Source organism: Bos grunniens, chromosome 8 (assembly GCF_055505025.1).
Source record: "Bos grunniens cultivar Pamir isolate PY7600 chromosome 8, Bosgru_T2T1.0, whole genome shotgun sequence".
NCBI classification, from domain to species: Eukaryota; Metazoa; Chordata; class Mammalia; order Artiodactyla; family Bovidae; genus Bos; species Bos grunniens.
In genome coordinates, this window is record NC_141172.1 from 18096157 (window position 1) to 18120422 (window position 24266).

Sequence of the window (24266 nt, forward strand, 5' to 3'; positions counted from 1 at the left end):
ATGTGCTGAACAACAGAGAGGACCCCAGGCAAGGGAGTCCTCTAAGTGCCTGAACCGGTGAAGCTACAGAGAAAGACTGGCCAAAGAGGCCTTCTGATGGCCAGCTATAAGATGCTCAAAAACAGACTCTGAGAGGGCCATAACTCCTGCACTGGAGGCAGTCCGTGTCCCTACAGACTTGGTGCTGCCAGGGTCCCCACAAGTCAAGCATCTGCACCACCTTCTCGCTCAACTCTCACTGCAGCAGAGCTGCCACAGCCAAAAAAAATGTCTTGTGTCTATCCATGCAGAGTCACTTCGATACTTTCCAACTCTTTGTGACCCTGTAGACTGTGGCCTGCCAGGCTTCTTTGTCAGACAGAGGGCTCTCCAGGCAAGAATACTTGAGCATATTGGCCAATACTGGTTGCCATATCCTTCTAGAGAACTATATTTCTTGCTTCCCTAGCCACCAACCCCCCTGAGTACCTGGTGCTGCCAGAACCCCTGTGACCCAAGCAGCTGCACCACCTCCACACCTGGCCCTCACAGAAGCAAACCCAAGGCCTTCAGGGCAGCCCCAGGAGCTAAACCCCAGTGGAAGACCCACATGTAGAGGTGGAAATAAAACTACAATTGAAACACAGGGGCATATGTGGCTAAGGAAGAAGACCCTAAACTTTCCCACCAGCTGTACAAGCTTCAGATTAAATCCACACAATCAACTAAGAAGACTCTGTGTCTATGAAATATATAAAAGGCCACTGAGAGCTCCCACAAAAGAAAATGCACTAGCTCTGATAGCTGCGGATGTTGGAAGCAAGAATATCCAGGAGTAGGACAATATTATAATCTGACCTACCCCAACAGCAGGTCCAGAGATCAGCACAGTGTTGGAGGGCATCCTAAGGAGAGGTCAAGCCCTGAGCCTTTGGAGTAGGAGCACTAATTCCAAGACCCTATACTACCAAAGAACTAACCCTAGGGAGTATCAAATAGTGAGAATTCACAGAAAGGAAACCACTTGAATACAAGACCCTGCATCACCCAACCACCAGCAGCACCCTGTTCAGGATGCCTCATCTAAACAACAAATAAAACAAACATACAAACCCAATCATCAGCAGACAGGATTATCACCTCACTCAGCCATGCCCAACAGAGGAAAAACAAACAAAAACTCAACACAAATCTCATACTATACAAAGCTCACACAAACCAGTGGACCAACCTTAAGAGGGCAAAAAAAAAAAAAAGGAAGAAAGAATTCAACCTTCTTCAAGGAAAGAATTCAACTGTCCTTGAAGCCTTGGAAAAGAGACCTCAAACAGAGTAACTTAAAAAGAAAATAATCAAGAGGCAGAGAAATACTACATAAATAAAGGAAAAAACTAGAAACACAGAAGTCCAAATAAATGAAGAGGAAATAGACAAATTACTTGAAAAAGAATTCAGAATAAGGGTAGGAAAGATAATCAAAAACCTTGAAAACAAAAATGGGGAAAATGCAAGAATCAATTAACAAAGACCTAGAAGAATTAAAGAATAAACATTCAGAAATAAACAACACAATTACTGAAATTAAAAATACTCTAGAAGGAATCAATAGCAGAATATCTGAAGCAGAAGAATGAATCAGTGAGCTAGAAGATAAAATGGTGGAAATAACTTCTGAAGAGCAGAATAAAGTAAAAAGAATGAAAAGAGCTGAGGACAGTCTCAGAGACCTCTGGGACCATATGAAACATACCAACATTCAAATTATAGGGGTCCCAGAAGAAGAGAAAAAGAAAGGGTATGAGAAAAATTTTAAAGAGATTATAGTTGAAAATTTCCCCAACATGGAAAAGGAAATAGTCAATCAAGTCCAAGAGGCACAAAGAATCCCATACAGGATAACTCAAGGGGAAACACATCAAGACACATACTAATCAAACTAACAAAGACTAAACACAAAGAAAGAATATTAAAAGCAGCAAGGGAGAAACAACAAGTAACATACACCAGAAACCCCATGTGCTTAACAGATGACTGTTCAGCAGAAACTCTGCAGGCCAGAAGGGAATGGCAAGATATACTTAAAGTACTGAGAAGGGAAAAATTTACAACCAAGATTACTGTAGCCATCAAGCATCTCATTCAAAATTGATGGAGAAATAAAAAGCTTTCAGACAAACAAAAGTTAAGAGAATTCAGTACCACCAAACAAGCTTTACAACAAATGTTAAACAGACTTACATAGTTAAGAAATACAAGAGAAGAAAAAAGATCTACAAAATCAACCCCCCAAAATTAAGAAAATGGCAATAGGAACATATATATCAATAATTACTTTAAATGTAAATGGATTAAAGCTCCAACCAAAAGACACAGACTGGCTGAATGGATCCAAAAACAAGACCCATATATATGCTGTCTACAAGAAACCCACTTCAGACCTCAAGACACATATAGGCTAAAAGTGAGAGGATGGAAAAATACATTCCATGCAAATGGGAAGCAAAAGAAATCTGGAGTAGCAATCCTCATTTCAGACAAAATAGATCTTAAAGATTACAAGAGATAAGGAAGGACACTACATAATGATCAAGGGATCAATCCAAGAGGAAGACATAACAATTTTAAATATCTATGCATCCAACATGGGATACATACATACATACATACATACATATCTATGTATGCTCAATACATAAGACAAACACTAACAGATATAAAAGGAGAAATTGTCAATAACACAATAATAATAGTATGAGACTTTAACACCCCACACACACCAATGTACAGATCTTCAAAACAAAAAAATTAATAAGGAAACACAAGTCTTAAATGATACATTAGATGAGATGTATCTCATTGATATCTTCAGGACATTCCATCCAAATGTAGAAAAATACACCTTCTTCTCAAGTGCACATAGAACATTCTCCAAGATAGACCACATCTTGGGTCACAAATCAAACCTCAGTAAATTTAAGAAAACTGAAATTGTATCAAGCATGTTCTCTGACCACAATGCTATGAGACTAGATATCAATTACAAGAAAAAACTGTAAGAAACACAAACATATGGAGATTAAATAACATGTTTCTAAATAACCAACAGGTTACTGAAGAAATCAAATGGGAAATTAAAAAATTTCTAGAAACAAATGACAATGAAAACATGACAACTCAAAACCCATGGGATGCAGCAAAAGCAGTCCTAAGAGGGAAGTTTATAGCAATACAATCCTACCTCAAGAAACAAGAAAAACATCAATAGACAACCTAACTCTACACCTAAAACAACTGGAAAAAGAAAAACAACAACAACAAAAAACAAAATTGGTAGAAGGAAAGAAATCATAAAGATCTGAGCAGAAAGAAATGAAAGAACCAATAGTAAAGATTAATAAAACTAAAAGCTGGCTCTTCGAGAAGAAAAACAAAATTGACAAACCTTTAGCCAGATTAATTAAGAAAAAAAGAGAGAAGAATCAAATAAAAAAATTAGAAATGAAAAAGGAGAGGTTACAACAGACAAGGCAAAAATACAAAGGATTATAAGAGACTATTATGAACAACTATACGGCAATAAAATGGATAACCTGGAAGAAATGGACAGATTCTTAGAAAAGTTCAATCTCCCAAGACTGAACCAGAAAAAATAGAAATTATGAACAACCCAATTACAAGCACTGAAATTGAAGCTGTGATCAAAAATCCACGCCGGCCCATAAAAAACCTCAGGACCAGATGGCTCCACAGGAGAATTCTATCAAACATTTAGAGAAGAGCTATGCCTATCCTTCTAAAACTCTTTCAAAAAATTTCAGAGGAAGGAACACTTCTAAACTCATTCTACAAGGCCACCATCTCCCTGATACCAAAACCAGACAAAGACAACACATAATATAGAAAACTACAGGCCAATGTCACTGATAAACATAGATGCAAAAATCCTCAACAAAATTTTAGCTAACAGAATTCAGCAAAACATCAAAAAGCTCATATAACATGATCAAGGTGGGATGCAAGGATTCTTCAATATATGCAAATCAATCAAGGTGATACACCATATTAATACATTGAAAGATAAAAGCCAGATGATCATCTCAATAGATTCAGAAAAAGCCTTTGACAAAATTCAGCACACATTTATGATTAAAACTCTTAAAAAAAGGGGCACAGAAGGAACCTACCTCAACATAGTGAAGGCCATATATAATAAGCCTACAGCAAACATCATTCTCAATGGTGAAAAACTGAAAGCACTCCCCTAAGATCAGGAACAAGACAAGGCTGTCCACTTTTGCCATTATTATTCAACATAGGTCAGGAAGTCCTAGCTACAGCAATCAGAGAAGAAGAAATAAAAGGAATCCAGATCGGAAAAGAAGAAGTAAAGCTCTCACTATTTGCGGATGACATGATACTATACATAGAAAACCCTAAAGATAGAATCAGAAAATTACTGGAGCTAATCAGTGAATTTAGCAAAGGTGCAGGATACAAAATTAATACACAGAAATCACTTGCACTTCTATGTATTTCATAGCTGCATTTCACTAACAATGAAAAATCAGAAAGAGAAATTAATGAATCAATCCCATTCACCATTGGAACAAGAAGAATTAAATATCTGGGAATAAACCTAACTAAGGAGACAAAAGAACTATACACAGAAAATTATAAGACACTAATGAAAGAAATCAAAGATGACATAAACAGATGGAGAGATATTCCATGTTCTTGGGTAGGAAGAATCAATATTGTGAAAATAACTATACTACCAAGCACAATCTACAGATTCAATGTGATCTCTATCAAATTACCAATGGCAATTTTCACAGAACTAGAACAAAAAATTTCACAATTCATATGGAAACACGAAAGACCCAGAATAGCCAAAGCAGTCTTGAGAAAGAAGAATGAAGCTGGAGGAATCAACCTTCCTGACTTCAGATTATACTACAAAGCTACAGTCATCAAGACAGTATGTTACTGGCACAAAAACAGAAATATAGACAAATGGAACAAGATAGAAAATGCAGAAATAAACCCATGCAACTCTGGGTACCTTATATTTGACAAAGGAGGCAAGAATATACAATGGGGCAAAGACAGTCTCTTCAGTGAATGGTGCTGGGAAAACTGGATAGCTACATGTAGAAGAATGAATTAGAACATTTCCTAATACCATACACAAAGATAAACTCAAAATGGGTTAAAGACCTAAATCTAAGACCAGAAACTATAAAACTCTTAGAGGAAAACATAGGCAGAATACTTGATGACATAAATCAAAGCAAGATCCTCTATGACCCACCTCCAAGAGCAATGGAAATAAAAACAAAAGTAAACAAGTGGGACCTGATTAAACTTAAAAGCTTTTGCACAGCAAAGGAAACTAACTATAAGCAATGTGAAAAGACAACCCTCAGAATGGGAGAACATAATAGCAAATGAAACAACTGACAAAGGATTAATTTCCAAAATATACAAACAACTGGTACAACTCAATACAGGAATACCAATACCAATCAAAAAGTGGGAAAAAGACCTAAACAGACATTTCTCCAAAGAAGACATACAGATGGCTAACAAACACATGAAAAGATGCTCAACATCACTTATTATTAGAGAAATACAAATCAAAACTACAATGAGTTATCACCTCACACCGGTCAGAATAACCATCATCAAAAGTCTCCAAACAATAAATGCTGGAGAGTGTGTGGAGGAAAGGGAACACCCTTGCACTGTTTGTGGGAATGTAAATTCACATAGCCACTATGGAAGATGGTATGGAGATTCCTTAAAAAACTAGGAATAAAACCACCATATGACCCAGCAATCCCACTCCTAAGCATATACCCTGAAAAAGACACATGTATCCCATTGTTCATTGCAGCACTATTTACAATAGCTAGAACATGGAAGGAACCTAGATGTCCATCAACAGATGAATGGATAAAGAAGTTGTGATACACAATGTACACAATGGGATATTACTCAGCCATAAAAGGAATGCATTTGTGTCAGTTCTAATGAGGTGGATGAATCTAAAACCTATTATACAGAGTGAAGTGAGTCAGAAAGAGAAAGATAATTACCGTATTCTAATGCATATATACGGAATCTAGAAAAATGGTTCTGAAAATTTTATTTACAGGGCACCAATGAAGAAGGAAATGGCAACCCACTCCAATGTTCTTGCCTGGAGAATCTCAGGGACGGGGGAGCCTGGCGGGCTGCCGTCTATCAGGTCACACAGAGTCGGACACGACTGAAGTGACTTAGCAGCAGCAATGGAGAAAAAGACACAGAATAGACATATGGAGGTGTGGAGAAGGGAGGAGAGGGTGGAAAGAGTAACATGGAAACTTACATTACCATATGTAAAATAGATAGCCAACAGGAATTTGCTTTATGGCTCAGGAAATTCAAAAGGGGGCTCTGTATCAGCCTATAGGAGTGGGATGGGGAGGGAGATGTGAGGAAGGTTCAAAAGGGAGGGGATATATGTATATCTACAACTGATTCATGTTGAGGTTTGACTGAAAACAGAAAATTCTGTAAAGTAATTATCCTTCAATAAAAAAAAAAAAAAAAACAAGCAGAGACATCACTTTGCCAACAACAGTCCATCTAGTCAAAACTATGGTTTTTGCAATAGTCACGTATGGATGTGAGAGTTGGACTATATAGAAGGCTGAGCGCTGAAGAATTGATGCTTCTGAACTGTGGTGTTGGAGAAGACTCTTGAGAGTCCCTTGAACTGTAAGGAGGTCCAACCAGTCCATCCTAAAGGAAATCAATTGTGAATATTCATTGGAAGAACTGATGCTGAAGCTGAAGCTCCAATACTTTGACCACCTGAGGAGAAGAACTGAGTCATTGGAAAAGACCCTATGCTGGGAAAGATTGAAGGAAGGAGAAGATGGGAACTACAGACATAAGATGGTTGGATGCATCACTGACTCAATGGGCATGAGTTTGAGCAAGCTCCAGGAGTTGGCATCCCGAAGTCTTTGGACATGACTGAGTGATTGAACTGAACTGAGAAGTCATCCTGTGATATCAAATTTGGATGTAAATTCTGGGAGTCAGTCACATATACCTCCTTTTGTGAATGAAGTGAATGTATGTGTGCCTTAGTCATGTTAGCCAGGACAACTTTGGAACTGAGGGGTTCATATTATTTATTTCAGCTAAAGCATGGTATGTTTGAATTAGTACAATTATTGTGAAAATCAGGTTTCTTAACTTGGTTTAAAAAGACAGTTTATTATCAACTGCTTAAGCTGGATAAACCCACACTTTTTGACCTACCAATTCTAGCCCCCCAAATATAGTACCTGAGAAAAACATATATATGTGTATATCAAGAAACAGAATAAAAATGTTCTTAGCAGCATTATTAGTGTTAGTTCCAAAAGTCAAACATAATGTCTATCAATATTAAAATAATATAGTACACTCATACAATGGAATATTATAATAAAATGAATAAATTGTAATGAATTAAAATAATATGTATTAATATCAAAAATATTGTGTAGAAGAAACCAAACCAAGAAAAATATATATATATATATATATATATTATGTTTCCATTTATATATTCTTCAAACTAGACCTTTCTAGGCAAGAGTACTAGAGTGGGGTGCCATCGCCTTCTCCCCAAACTAGACAAAATTATAACAAATAGAGTTTGTAGATGTACACACTTTGGTGGTAAAACTTGGAGGGAAAGCAAATAACTTACTGGCACAAAAGTGAGGATAGAGAGTGCCTTCTAGTCAGCAAAAGAGGTAGGAAGAGGCACAGTGGAGGCTTCTGGACGTTAAAGATGTTTTATTTCCTGATCTAGAGTTTATCTGATTGTTCCTGTAGTGACAACTTATTAAATGTGACATCACGTTTCTATAAATGTGTTATATTTCACAACCCAAGAAAAACTTTAAAACATGGTTTTAAATGGTTCCATTTACTCTTTTCCCTTTTTTTCATAGAAAGATTTAAAAGAGTTGACTAAATATAAGATTTATTCATGATTCATAATGTACATGCCTGAAGAACTCTATTTCAATTAAAAAAAAAAGCCAATGGAATACATCTTTGGTTACTTCTTTATAGTTATTTGAAATCTCAACAGTTATTTCTATATTCCAAAGGAAAGTGAAAGTGATGTCGCTCAGTCCTGTCCGAAGCCTACCAGCTTCCTCCATCCATGGGATTTTCCAGGCAAGAATACTGGAGTGAGTTGCCATTTCCTTCTCCAGGAGATCTTCCCGACCCAGGGATTGAACCCAGATCCCCCACATTGTAGGCAGACACTTTACCGTCTGAGCCGCCAGGGAAGTCGAAAGGAAGACATTTTCAAAATTTCCAAATATATTCACTATTTATAGAATGTGCTATTTTAGTTATTTCTAGACTTCTCAAAGTATTTTAACCATGTTTTAAAAGATGTAATAGGTTTGCAACAAAAAATTTTTTAATCAAAATATAAGCAGCCTCACAAATAAATGCAAACTTGGGGAAAGTATAGCTTGTAATTGAAGAACATGAATTTATTATATTTTTAAAATTTAGGTTCTTTATTTAAGTCAACTGATATGAGACTGAAATACTTTTAACAGACTAAATTGAATCACTTGGTATATATGCAAGAAATTATATATGTAGAAACTGTACCCTTTGGATAAATATTCCTCTAAAAGTATGAAATTTCACATTGATCTTTAGCTAAATTATGAGTAGGCAAATGCCTACATGAAATATGAATTACTGGCATTCAAATTAATACTTTGACTCATCAAGGAATGTATTCCTCATCACCACAGAATTTGGTTATACTACAGTGAACAGTATGGAGTGTCCTTTAAAATAAATTAGGAATAAAATTACCATATGACCCAACAATCCCACTACTAGGCTTATACTTTGAGAAAATCTTAATTGAAAAAGATACATGTAGCCAAATGTTCACAATAGCACTCTTTACAGTAGCTAGGACATGGAAACAACCCAGATGCCCAATTATAGATGAATGGATAAAGAAGATGTGTTACATATTTACAATTGAATATTACTCGGTCATAAAATAGAATGAACTTGAGTCACTTCTAGTGAGGTGGATGAACCTAGAGCCTGTTATACATAGTGAAGCAAGTCATAAAGAGCAAAACAAATATCATATATTAATATATGCATATATATGGAATCTAGAAAAATGGTATTGATGAATCTATTTGCAGGGAAGGAACAGAGAGTCAGATATTGAGAATGGACTTGTGAACACAGTGGAGGAAGAAGAGAGTGGATGAGTGGAGAAAGTAGCATCGATACACACACACACACACACACACACATGACCATGTGTAAAATAGAAAGCTGGTGAGAAGTTGCTATATAACACAGGGAGCCCAGCCTGGTGTTTTTTAATGACCTAGAGGAGTGGCGTAGGAGGAAGGGAGGGAGGCTTAAAAGGGAGGTGCTGCTGCTGCTGCTGCTAAGTCACTTCAGTCGTGTCCGACTCTGTGTGACCCCATAGACAGCAGCCCACCAGGCTCCCCCATCCCTGGGATTCTCTAGGCAAGAACAGTGGAGTGGGTTGCCATTTCCTTCTCCAATGCATGAAAGTGGAAAGTGAAAGTGAAGTCGTTCAGTTGTGTCCAACTCTTAGTGACCCCATGGACTGAAGCCTACCAGCCTCCTCCGTCCATGGGATTTTCCAGGCAAGAGTACTGGAGTGGGGTGCCATTGCCTTCTCCAAAAGGGAGGTGATATATGTATAATTATGACTGATTTGCATTATACAGCAGAAACCAACACAACCTTGCAAAGCAATTTTCCCAGTTTTTAAAAAAATAAAGCCCGAAAAAAAGCACAATATACAACAATGCTTTACTTTGAGATAGTAAATGCAGTCAGCAAGCAATTAACCAATAAGAATTCATGGGTAATAAGGGTAATAACCATCTGTGTCTAAATAAGCACAACACTTGAGTAACTATATATGTACACATACACATGCACACACACATATATTTGGGTAACCATAAATAAGCAAATTGTAAGCTGGAGATAGTTAAAAAAAAAAAAAGCTTGTCTTTTTAAAGTTGATATCCCTCACTAGAAGTAATTCAATAAAAATTAACTTTTTCTTATTGCATTAGGAAGAAAACCTCCAACAAAGTGATGAATATTTTCTTGACTAGAATTATTATTCTTGGTAATGAGCAGTGTTCTGTGAAAATGAGGATTTAATATGTAACTGATTATTTAAAAAATTAAGCCAATTACCAAACACAATTTTCCTTGTTAAACATTAATTAAATTCTGTAGTATTTTTAAAAATGTAATAAAGAAAAAATGAATTAAAAGAAAAGGTCAATTTAACCTATTAATCAAAATAGAATTTATCATTATATATAGATGTAGTTTTATCAGAAAAGTGATACACAGGATAAATTACTTATGTATTATTTTAAGGGCTAATTCCCTATTTTAAGTTTTAGTCATATTTTATACAACAGAGAAACTGATGGTTTAGTTGACATACAACTAAATATTACATGGAGTAAAACAGCAAGGTGATTAGTGAAGACTGGAGGAACATGAATACTAAATCAAAATTGTACACTCAGGTTAGTGAAAAATATGACATAATTATAAAGGTCAAAGATACGTTTTTGGAATAAAGTGTATAAATATAGCCATACACAAACATGTACATAATACAAATACAGATATACATTCCCAGGTGATGCTAGTGGTAAAGAACCCACCTGCCAATGCAGGAGACATAAGAGATACAGGTTTGATCCCTGGGTCGGGAAGATCCCCTGGAGGAGGGCACAACAACCCACTCCAGTATTTTGCCTGGAGAATCCCATGGACAGAGGAGCCTGGCAGGCTACAGTCCATAGGGTCACAAAGAGTCGGACATGACTGAAGCAACTTAGAATGCACATACACAAATTCACATATATGCACCCAGAAATTAGTTTATGAAAAATATTTTAAAAATCTATGATCAGAATCAGTGGTTCCCAGTTCTAACCATTAGAAACAATTCGGGAGTTAAACAGCGTGGGTCTGATAAAACATACCAATTCACCAGGCCCTCCTCGAGGAGGAGGAAGGAAGACCCCATCTCACATATTCAAATTCACAGGATAAAGATTATGACTGAGTCAATGGATCAGCTGCTCGTCTCTAGTCCATTAAACTGGAGCCTAGGGTAGCCTGACTCTTGGTTGCCCACCTAGCAGAAGTAGCGGGAGAGAGGATACGAATAATGCAGATATCTTCTGTCTGCTACATCATCAAAAAAGAAAAATCATGTTACCTACATGTGAGAAAAGCAACAAAACAAAAGCAAACATAAAGAGAAACACATATTTGATTATAGATAGCACAAATAAACTAGAAGAATAAACCTTTGCATTGTGCCTACTTCTGAAGTAATTAGACAGATGACCTTAAAGCAACACCTAGATGTACCTCAGTTATTTTGTGTAGAAAACAGATCTCCAGAGAGATGGCTAAGGCAATCACCCCCTGAAAATTCCACTGATTTTATAATCCTATGGCAGAGAATGATGAAAATGTTCACAAACTGATGACTTTTGAAAAGAAGGAAACTGAAACTCTCTGTATATAAAAGTACAAGATAAACTACGTTCTATTAACTTGCTTTTCTATACCATACCTGTTGTACAAAGGGATTAAAAGGACAATATTTTGGAAATATATACATTTCATTTTATAGCTCAATGATATAACTATTCCCCAGCAGTTTTAATAGTATATTTCTGTTTCTCAGTTTTAATTTATAGTAGTGAGTTGTTTCTCAGCAGATTTGAATCACTTTCAATATTAGTAGCTTTTACGGTCAGATGAATGACAATTATTTTGTTCTGAGACCAAATTAATATGGAAAAATGGCTGATTTCAGTAAAATAAGAAACAAATTAATCTATCAAAAATTGGATTGATTCAATACACAATGGAAATGTTATGGAGAATATTATCTTAGATGTTAATAAAGTGAAAGTGAAGTGAAAGTGAAGTCACTCAGTCATGTCCGACTTTTTGCGACCCCATGGACTGTAGCCTACCAGGCTCCTCTGTCCATGGGATTTTCCTGGCAAGAGTACTGGAGTGGGTTGCCATTTCCTTCTCCAGGGGATCTTTCCAACCCAGGGATCGAACCCAGGTCTCCTGCATTGCAAGCAGACGCTTTACCATCTAAGCCACCAGGGAAGTCTGGTGGCTTCCCTAGATGTTAATAAGTGATATTCAAATACTATGCAATACTTTGCTAATTAGAACTTTAAGAACAGGAATTAAAGTGTGATAAGATCTACCTATAATTGGCATAAAAAAACATTAAGAGTAAGTGAAGGAATGGCTGGAAACTTTTGAGTCAATTAAGATTAAATATTTACATCTCACTGAATGCTAACATTTTGGAATACTAAATGTTTGCTTACTATATAATAAAGAGTGCATTTATAAGAGAATAACTTGTAAGTTAACTTTTGAAACAATAACTAAGTGATAGAGGTAAGAGAGGTAGAGGTAGCATACTGCAAAGATCATACTCTTAATTTCCTGAATGTGATTATTGAATACAAGAAACATTATAATTAATTTTGAATTTATTGCAGATATCAATATGGAAGCAGAAATGGGGATGAGTCAATTATGAGAGACAAATGGTTTCTTTTTTTTTTCAAGGATTTTACTCTTTGAAAGTTTGGACCGTGTTATTATTTTCCATTCATAATGTTTATATTTTAAAGAAACACAAAAGCAATTAAAATTTAAAATCTCCATCTGTATTTCATATAATCGTTAGTAATCATTTATATGTGTAAATTAGGTAACCTTTCTGCTACAGTTAGAGGAAAAATATAGATTTTGGTATTCAAATGTAATTAAGATTAAGACTGAAAATTGTTGATATAAATCTTACCAAAAGAATTAAAACATTAGGCCAATTTGCACTATAGAAATTCTGAGGTAACTACATATGGAATATGAACTGGAAAACAACTTCTAAAAAGAACCTGATTAAATGTTATTTCTGGGTTAATCAATGGAGTATATTTAGGAGCAAAGTGCTTATTGAGTGAAAAGACAGAAAATATATAGTCAACTATTCTCTTTTATTTACCAACAATCTCTAACACCCCCCTGCCAGCCTGTGGCTTACCTGGTAGCTGTTCTTTGTAGAAGTTTGCCCCATCAACAAGCTATGGTCAAGACATGACAAAACAGGTTAATCTATAGAGGAATTCAGCAGAGCCGGTAAATAACTTGCATGTGCAAAGTGCTGGCTTCCCCACCACAAGGAATACCCCATTTTATCTCTATCCTGTATTATTCACTCAGTCATGTCCAACTCTTTGAGTCCCCTGGACTGTCCTGCCAGGCTCCTCTGTCCATGGAATTCTCCAGGCAAGAATACTGGAATGGGTAGCCATTCCCTTCTCTAGGAGTTCTTCCTGACTCAGGGATCAAACACCAAGACTTCTGAGTGCAAGCAGATTCTTTACCAACTGAGCCACCAGGGAAGCCTATATTATCAAATATTATCTTCTAAAAGATTTAAATCTAAAAGCTACCTGGATTCTTATGCTTGGTATTAGATTTCTCTGTTTCCATATGGAAATACCATTATCCTAAACATAATTCATTAAAAAAGATTAACTTTTCCCTGCGGTTCTGCAGTGCCAACATTGTAACCAAATGTCCAAAAAAACCTGGCTTTATTTCTGGACTTTCATTTATTTTGATCTATCTTCCAATTCTCATAATATCAGTGTCTTAATGTAGAAATACCAGTATTTTAATACCTGATAGAGCAAGTCCTTCCTATCTATTCTTCAAATGTCTTTGTTATTTTGGGAATTTTTATATCTACATAAATTTTATAGCCAATCTGTACTCCAACAAAAGAAGTTATGATTTGGACTGGGATAATTTAGATTTTTGCAATACTGAATCCTCCAACTCATGAACTAGATTTTCCTCCATTTTTTTTTTGTTTTTTGGTTGACCCCTTTTTTTACTTTCTCTCAACACTATTTTTACAGTTTTCTATATACAGGTCTTTGGAGAAGGCAATGGCACCCCACTCCAGTACTCTTGCCTGGAAAATCCCATGGATGGAGGAGCCTGGTAGGCTGTAGTCCATGGGGTCGCTAAGAGTCGAAAACGACTGAGCAATTTCACTTTCACTTTTCACTTTCGTGCATTGGAGAAGGAAATGGCAACCCACTCCAGTGTTCTTGCCTGGAGAATCCCAAGGACAGGGGAGCCTGGTGGGCTTCCATCTATGAGGTCGCACAGAGTCAGACACGACTGAAGCAACTTAGCAGCAGCATATACAGGTCTTACACATGTTCCAATACATTTCACATTATTTATGCTATTAAAATGTATCCTTTTATTTCATTTTCCAGATTCTCATTGCTGCTATGTGAAAATACACTTGTTAAACTCATTTGTTAATCTAATTGTTTATATTTAGATTCTTTGGGATTTTCTATGTACACAGTTATATTAAATGTAAATAAGCACAATTTTATAGTTTCCTTCTCAATATCTATATTTTATTTCTTTTTTTCATCATAATATTCTATAGTGACTTCCAAAATAATGTTGACTAGAAGGGAAAATAGTGAAAAGAAAAGCTTCTAAATTTCTTCTTTATCTTGTTATCAGCTTAAGGTCTTTGGAGATACATTTTCTTTTATTCCTAGTGAACTAAGAGTTTCATTTTAATGAATTTAAATTCTATTCAAAGCTTTCTTTCCCTGTGTCTACTGAGATCATGTTATTTTTCTAATTTATTCTATTAATGTGGTGAATTCCAATCTCATCTGGAATTTTTGTTTCAAAATTTGTGATTGATCTGCACTTAAAATGCTATCAAATTTGTCAAATTTATGCTTGTTTCATGAAACAAGTTGGAAGACATTTCAGTTTTTAGCAAAATTTACTCATTTGAGACTCAAAGGTGTGTGTATTAAAGTGTATAAAGAAAGAAAATTATTTCATTAGTAATTATTCAGATTTTCTACCTCTTTTAGCTTTAGCAGTTTTAGTTTATTAAGAATTTTCTTATTTCTTCACCATTTTCCAATAATGATCATAAAGTTGTTCATAATATTCTCTTGTTACCATTTTAGAATCTCCAGATAGGTAGTAATGATTTCATCTTACATTTTGGCTATTTGTGTGTTTTTTTGTGTGTGTGTATATATATTTCCAGTTTTATTGTATCAGGTCAGATCAGTCTCTCAGTCGTGTCCAACTCTTTGTGACCCCATGAATCGCAGCACGCCAGGCCTCCCTGTCCATCACCAACTCCCAGAGTTCACCCAGACTCACATCCATCGAGTCAGTGATGCCATCCAGCCATCTAATGTAACCACATCCATTTTTTTTTTTTTTAACTGAAGTATACTTGTGAAGTGAAGTCGCTCAGTCGTGTCCAACTCTTTGCGACCCCATGGACTGTGGCCTACCAGGCTCCTCTCATGGGATTTTCCAGGCAAGAGTACTGCAGTGGGTTGCCATTTCCTTCTCCAGAGGATCTTCCCCACCCGGGGATTGAACCCAGGTCCCTCACACTGTAGGCAGACGCTTTACTGTCTGAGCCACCAGGGAAGTCTTAAGTATAGTTTATATACAGTATTATTTAAGCTACAGGTATATAATTTCTAAACGTTATACTTCATTTATGAAATGAAGTGAAGTGAAAGTCAGTTGTGTCTGACTTTTTGCAATTGCCATGAACTATACTGTCCATGGAATTCTCCAGGCCAGAATACTGGAGTGGGTAGCCCTTCCCTTTTCCAGCGGATCGTCCCAACCAAGGGATTGAACCAAGATCTCCCATATTGAAGGCAGATTCTGTACCAGCTGACACACCAGGGAAGCCCCTTCCATTTATAATTATTGTAAAAACTGGCTATATTCCTTTTGTTATACAATGTATATCCTTCAAGTTTATTTTATATGTAATAGTTTGTTCCTCTTAATTCCCTCTTTCTATACTGCCTCTCCTACTTCCCTCTTCCTACTGGTAACTACTAGTTTGTTCTCTGTATCCTTGAGGCTGTTTCTTATTTGGCTATATATACTAGTTTGTTGTATTTTTATATTGGTGCCATATAATATTTGCCTTTCTCTAAATTATTTCACTTAGCAAAATACCCTCTAAGTCCATCCATGTTCTTGCAAATGGCAAATTTTTTTTTCTCTTTTTTTGGTCTGAGTAGTATTCTATACCACATTATACCACAGTATATATATACCACATCTCCTTTAGCCATTCATCTGCTGACAGACAGGTTGCTTCCATAACTTGGCAATTATAAATGATGCTACTATGATTTTGGGGTCATATGGGGTACATGTTTAAGTAGTTCTGGGAACACTGAACCACTACATGTAAAAGAAGACAATTAGAACATTCTCGAATACCAAAAACAAAAAGTAACTCAAAATGGATTAAAGACCTAAATGTAAGGCAGGAAACCATAAAACTCCTAGAGGAAAACATAGAACATTTCAACATAAATCAGAACAGATTTTTTTTTTGGATCTGTCTCTTAAAGCAAAAGGGAAAAAAAAAAAAGTAAAACTGGGATCTAATCAAACTTAAAAGCTTTTGCACAGCAAAAGAAGTAATAAACAGAACCTATTGAATGGGAGAAGATATTTGCAAATGATAAGATTGATAGAGGTTTTGTTGTTCAGTCACTCAGTCATGTCCAAACATTTGCAACCCCATGGACTTCAGTGGTTAATGTCTAAAATATATGAACAACTCATACAATTCAACACCAAAACAACAACTTTATTTTAAAATGGGCAGAAAATCTGAACAGAAATTTTTGCAAAAAGGACATACAGATGCCCAACAAGCACATAAAAAGAAGTTCCTTGATATCACTAACCATCAGGGAAATGAAAATAAAACCACAATGAAACATCACCTCACCCCTGTGAGAATGGTATCATCAAAATGATCTCAAATAACAAATGTTGGCGAGGATGTGGAGAAAAGGGAACTTTCGTACACAGTTGGTAGGAATGCAAGTTGGTGCAGTGACTATTGAACACAGTACGACAGTTCCTCAAAAACCTAAAAATAGAACTACGATATGTCCCAACAATTCCCCTCCTGGGTATACTCTCTCTCCTTTGTCTTAATTTACCTTGCCAAGGGTTTACTATTCTATTGTATTTTTTAAAATATTCTAATTTGCTAATCCTCTCCACTGTTTATTATATCATTCTTTTAATTTCTACCTTTTCTTTGTCATGTCCTCCATTTGACTTTTTTTTTCTTTTATTTTTTAACTTTACAATATTGTATTGGTTTTGCCATATATCAAAATGAATCCTCCACAGGTATACATGTGTTCCCCATCCTGAACCCTCCTCCTTCCTCCCTCCCCATACCATCCCTCTGGGTCATCCCAGTGCACCAGCTCCAAGCATCCAGTATTGTGCATCGAACCTGGGCTGGCAACTCATTTCATATATAATATTCTACATGTTTCAATACCATTCTCCCAAATTATCCCACCCTCTCCCTCTCCCACAGAGTCCAAAAGACTGTTCTATACATCAGTGTCTCTTTTGCTGTCTCGTATACAGGATTATTGTTACCATCTTCCTAAATTCCATATATATGCGTTAGTATACTGTATTGGTGTTTTTCTTTCTGGCTTACTTCACTCTGTATAATAGGCTCCAGTTTCATCCACCTCATTAGATATACTATAGTTTACTATTCATTTTCTAGATGCCTTAAGATACCTAGTTACAGATTTTTCAGCCTTTTTTCCCTTAATATATACATGTAAGTCTATAAAAGATCCTCTAAGCATGACTTTTCTGTCATTATACAAGTTTTGATTTCTAGTATTTTTATCATCCTTTAGTACAACATATCTTTCAATTTCTATTGAGATTCATTGTTTGAACTATGGGTCATGAAGCTTTGGGTTTATAAAATATAATGGTTTCAAGAGAATCTGAAAACTTTCAAACATTATTTCTGCAAATATAAGTTTGGCATCTTTCCTTTTCTCCTCTTCTTTTCACACTCCAATTAAACACACACAGAGACACATCCAGACAAATAGATAAATATGAGAACTTTATACTATATTCTCTATTTGTCATATATATTTTTTATTTGTCATCTTTTTGAACTTTTGACTTCATTTTGAATAATTCATTTATTCTTGTATCATCTATACCTCTTCATTGATAAGTTCATTTTTTTCTAAATGCTATTAACTGTATTTAACTACTGTCTATCAAGGAAAGACGGAGAAGGCAATGGCACCCCACTCCAGTACTCTTGCCTGGAAAATCCCATGGACGGAGGAGCCCGGTAGGCTGCAGTCCATGGGGTCGCTAAAGTCGGACATGACTGAGCAACTTCACTTTCACTTTTCACCTTCATGCATTGGAGAAGGAAATGGCAACCCACTCCAGTATACTTGCCTGGAGAATCCCAGGGACAGGGGAGCCTGGTGGGCTGCCATCTATGGGGTCGCACAGAGTCGGACACGACTTAAGCGACTTAGCAGCAGCAGCAGCAGCAGCATCAAGGAAAGAAGTGCTTTCAGACTCTCAAAAAGCATGATCTCTTGCCAAAATAGGAATACATTACTAGGACAAACTCCATGTTCATTTCCCTAGACTTCTGTCTTCTTAACATCTTAGTTCTCAAATTCTTCATACATGGTTAGATTTGTGATATCAGATGTACTTCATACATTGTCCTGACTTTCCAGCTACACTCTGCAAGAGGTATCCTCTGAATTTTCAGAAACAGAAAGAAACCATTTTTAAAGGGTCCTTATATGCCAGGCTGAGGAAATTAAAGTTAATCCTATAGGTACTGGTAGGCTGCAGTCCATGGGGTCGTGAAGAGTCAGACATGACTGAGTGACTTCACTTTCACTTTTCACTTTCATGCATTGGAGAAGGAAATGGCATCCCACTCCAGTGTTCTTGCCTGGAGAATCCCAGGCACAGGGGAGCCTGGTGGGCTGCTGTCTGTGGGGTTGCACAGAGTCAGACACGACTGAAGTGACTTAGTAGTAGTAGTCATAGTAGTAGTAGTAGTTGTAGTAGCATAGGTACTGAGTAGCCAAAATATGGCCTGTAATTTTCTAGATAAAATATGTATACAAAATGATTTCAGAAAAGGACTAGGACAGCAACTGTATTTTAACATTATCAACAATAATGGTTTAAGTGGTAAGTGTAAAGGACAGATCAAAATCAACACTCCAGAAGGAGATCCTATAGATTGTGGATATAGATGAAGTGAAATTTAACAAATTTTGAATTTTTGTGACCAAGAGAATGAGAAATCAAGGTGAATCACTAATAAATGTGTGGGGCACCGATATTTTAATGTTTATTAAAAATATTTTAATATATTATGTTTCTAATACTACTGTAAATGTCTCTGTAGCTATGTCAGCAAGCAATTGAAAAATAGAATTTAGAACTGGGTTCTCAGATCCAAAAATTATTACCTTAGACACAAGAGTTAAAACCATAGAAATGAGAATCTAGTTTTAGCTCCAGCTATGCCTCTGAACCTGGAGAAGGCAATGGCACCCCACTCCAGTACTCTTGCCTGGAAAATCCCATGGACAAAGGAGCCTGGTAGGCTGCAGTACATGAGGTCGCTAAGAGTTGGACATGACTGAGCGACTTCATTTTCACTTTTAACTTTTATGCTTTGGAGAAGGAAATGGCAACCCACTCCAGTGTTCTTGCCTGGAGAATCCCAGGGACAGGGGAGCCTGGTGGGCTGTTGTCTATGGGGTCGCACAGAGTCAGACGCGACTGAAGCGACTTAGCAGCACCATGCCTCTGAACCACCATAGAACAAGTTTTCCACAATAATTAAGTCCATGATAAAAGTGGGTTCCATTACTCTAATTCTTATTAACTCACCTATAAAGCAGAATTTGTGACTTTAATCCACAAGTAATATGCTTTCCTTAGTATATCAGAGCCAATAAAAATCAATATTACTATTGTACAAATCATAAGCAATAGGAAACATTTCTATTTCAAATCATGTAATTCTGTGTTGTGTTGTGAGACTATGTAGATTTGGCATCATAGATCCTATCATGCCTTATAATCTCTTTTCCATCTACATTTGGCTTTATAGCTTAACCACAGCATATATCAAATAACAGATTTCTCTCTCCTTCAAAGAGCTCCTGTCTCTTTTTCACAGAAAGGTAGCTACTATTTCAACAAAATTCTATTTTTAAATGAAGGACTGACTTTCACAGTGGTTAAGGGACTTGGTCAATGTCCTTAACTGATGAAAATTTCAGCCCCTTGCCTTGTAAGTTTATGTATTTTCTATAGTATCAGTATAACAGGGGGTGAGGTGATAGTAAACATTAATCAAATAATTAAGATTTCTTGGGAACTTTGTACATCTTATTTATTTCATCTTTTAAAAATGCTAAAATGAAGTAGCCATGATTAACATTTTTTATCTCTAGAAAGTTCATTGGAAGGACTGATGTTGAAGCTGAAACTCCAATACTTTGGCTACCTGATGCAAAGAGCTGACTCATTTGAAAAGACCCTGATGCTGAGAAAGATTGAGGGCAGGAGGAGAAGGGGACAACAGAGGATGAGATGGTTGGATGGTGTCACCGACTCAATGGGCATGAGTTTGGGTAAATTCTGGGAGTTGGTGATGGACAGGGAGGCCTGGTGTGCTGCGGTTCATGGGGTCGCAAAGAGTCGGACAAGACTTAGTGACTGAGTTGAACTGATCTCTAGAAAAAAAAATAAAAATAAAAACTTTAGAAACTTTACCAAAAGGAATGAAGTAACATGCTTAAATCTATAATATTATGATAGGAGAAGAATTAGAATTCAAATCATGATTTAAATGATTAGAAAGCCCAAGCTCTTCTAATGATTTATGTTCACAAAAACAAACTGACAGGGACTCCCCTGGTGGCCCAGTGCTTAAGACCCCTTGCTTCCCAGTGCAGGGGCATGAGTTCAATCCCTGGTCAGAGAACTAAGATCCCACATGCCATATGGCATGGCCGAAAATTTAAATTGATCTTTAAATAAAAATTAGACAACAAAAAAATGAAATAAAAAACACAAACTGATAAAAACACTTAAAGAAAATTAAAGAGTTTACAAATTTCAAAACTAAAATTGTGAGATAAAATTTTAAAAACTGAATATGCTATTTATATGTATTAATTTTTTAGTTTCATGCACATATATGGTTTATATCACATATATCTTATATATAGTGGCACACAGTATACTCCATAGTAACATACATATCACTGAATCGGTTGAGTAGTACTACTTTGAGTAGTTCAAAGAGCAAATATAAAAATGTCACCATATGGTACTGGCACAAAGACAGAAATATAGATCAATGGACAAAATAGAAAGCCCAGAGATAAACCCACGCACCTATGGACACCTTATCTTTGACAAAGGAGGCAAGAATATACAATGGAGAAAAGACAATCTCTTTAACAAGTGGTGCTGGGAAAACTGGTCAACCACTTGTAAAAGAATGAAACTAGAACACTTTCTAACACCATACACAAAAATAAACTCAAAATGGATTAAAGATCTAAACGTAAGACCAGAAACTATAAAACTCCTAGAGGAGAACATAGGCAAAACACTCTCCAACATACATCACAGCAGGATCCTCTATGACCCACCTCCCAGAATATTGGAAATAAAAGCAAAAATAAACAAATGGGACCTAATTAAACTTAAAAGCTTCTGCACAACAAAGGAAACTATTAGCAAGGTGAAAAGACAGCCTTCAGAATGGGAGAAAATAATAGCAAATGAAGCAACGGACAAAAAACTAATCTCAAAAATATACAAGCAACGCCTCCAGCTCAATTCCAGAAAAATAAATGACCCAATCAAAAAATAAGCCAAAGAACTAAATAGACATTTCTCCAAAGAAGACATACAGATGGCTAACAAACACATGAAAAGATGCTCAACATCACTCAGTATCAGAGAAATGCAAATCAAAACCACTATGAGGTACCATTTCACGCCAGTCAGAATGGCTGCGATCCAAAAGTCTACAAGCAATAAATGCTGGAGAGGGTGTGGAGAAAAGGGAACCCTCTTACACTGTTGGTGGGAATGCAAACTAGTACAGCCACTATGGAGAACAGTGTGGAGATTCCTTAAAAAACTGGAAATCGAACTGCCATATGACCCAGCAATCCCACTGCTGGGCATAAACACCGAGGAAACCAGAAGTGAAAGTAAATGCAGCACTGTTTATAATAGCCAGGACATGGAAGCAACCTAGATGTCCATCAGCAGATGAATGGATAAGAAAGCAGTGGTACATATACACAATGGAGTATTACTCAGCCATTAAAAAGAATACATTTGAATCAGTTCTAATGAGGTGGATGAAACTGGAGCCTATTATACAGAGTGAAGTAAGCCAGAAAGAAAAACACTAATACAGTATACTAATTCATATATATGGAATTTAGAAAGATGGCAACAATAACCCTGTATGCGAGACAGCAAAAGAGACACAGATGTATAGAACAGTCTTTTGGACTCTATGAAAAAGGGAAGGGGGGATGATTTTTGAGAATGGCATTGAAACATGGATAATATCATATAGGAAACAAATCGCCAGTCCAGGTTCGATACAGGCTACAGGAAGCTTGGAGCTGGTGCACTGGGATGACCCAGAGGGATGGTATGGGGAGGGAGGTGGGAGGGGGGTTCAGGATTGGGAACACATGTACACCCGTGGCAGATTCATGTTGATGTATGGCAAAACCAATACAATATTGTAAAAAATAAATAAATAAAAAATGAAGCACTCCCCCCAAAAAAGTCACCATAAAAAGTACCATTTATTAACTAGAAAACCATGAAGGTTCATTCAAAATTTGATCAACTCTAACTAGCAACTACTGAAAGATGTTCTTTGGATACAAACATCACCTGTTTTCTAGAAAAATATTAAAGATAACATGCCAAAATTAATGAGTTGGTAGTTTTGCTTTACATAAATGCCCTCAAATTTAAATGTGATTTCTATGTAGCAGTAAGGTCCACATCTCTGGGTTAATAATTACTTGCATTATAGGTGCCAAGAAACTAACTATTCTCACTGTCTAGAATAGTGACCCTTATTGTGCCTTAAAAAGTACATTTGTGAAATGGTGGTTTTGATGTAAACCTCATAGTTTAAGTAGGTTACCCTTTTTAAACACCATGATTTTAAAAGTTTTATATAAAATTTACTGCCTCAGTCTAGTCCCATCGAGAAAATTAGTTTTTACTGTACTAGTAACTCAAAACAAATTAGCGTCACTCTGAAAACTTTTTAACACTCCATCAGTTTTTACTGAGGACTGTTTTTATAAAACTTGGTTCTAACTTAGAATTTTGCTTAAAAGGAAGAGAATATACTTACATTAATTGCCCCTACTGTGTGCCAAAAGCAAGTATTAGGAAAGGTAAGTAGGCATCTTCATAAGTATAAGGTTGCTGAGGTGTAGTGTTTGGAGATCTACAGGGTTAAAGTGTTGCAGAGAGTTACTCAGTGCACTGTGTAGCCTGAATCCATCCAGGATGGCTGCACCCAGTTTTGACATCATTTTATGGCTATAGAGGCATTAGAAAATGAACCAAAGACCCACAGTGTATCTCATACTTGGTAAACCATGTTTTATGGATAACTTTACAGTTTTCCCAAAATACTGATACATTTCAATATTTTGAATACATCAGTGTTAATTTTGAGTTGCCAGAGGTAATCTAACCAACTCCCATTATGTTTTGGTACTAAGGGATATACCTTTCAATAAAGTTACTGAAATGCAAAAAAAAAAAAAAAAAAGAAAGATGTTCTTTGTTCTGGACAATCCACTAAGCAATGGAGAAATAAAAATGAGTAAGAATTTACATGTAGGCAGAGAAAGAGGCCTTTAGGCAATGGGATAAGTATGACTTAAAGTGCTCTGGGAGCACAGAAGTACTGGGAGGAACAAAAGCTTCAGAAAGGAGATAAGATTTGCACAGCACTTTAAAGCCGCCAATGGGTTTATCATATGGAGGGACTAGAGCAGTGGTCATCACAATGGAGGAGACTACACGAGCAAAGGTGGGCATGCCTGCATGAGCACAGCACGCTTGGGGGCGAGGGGCTGTCCTCAAAGCGC

The 24266-nt window shown here is 36.4% G+C and overlaps 1 long non-coding RNA gene across 16 annotated transcripts in view; it reads right to left on the reverse strand.

Annotated features, from left to right (window-relative positions):
* LOC147366712 (uncharacterized) overlaps nucleotides 1-24266 on the reverse strand; it is a 409970-nt gene that overhangs the window by 148079 nt on the left and 237625 nt on the right. Inside the window, exon 6 of one of the 16 annotated variants that reach the window (XR_015168990.1) lies at nucleotides 20491-20840. The exons of 12 other annotated variants lie outside the window; for them this stretch is intronic. This is a non-coding gene — a long non-coding RNA (uncharacterized LOC147366712). Of the gene's footprint in view, nucleotides 1-20490; nucleotides 20841-24266 lie in introns of those variants that run through there. 3 more of the 16 variants (XR_015169019.1, XR_015169006.1, XR_015168993.1) reach the window with 3 other exon arrangements.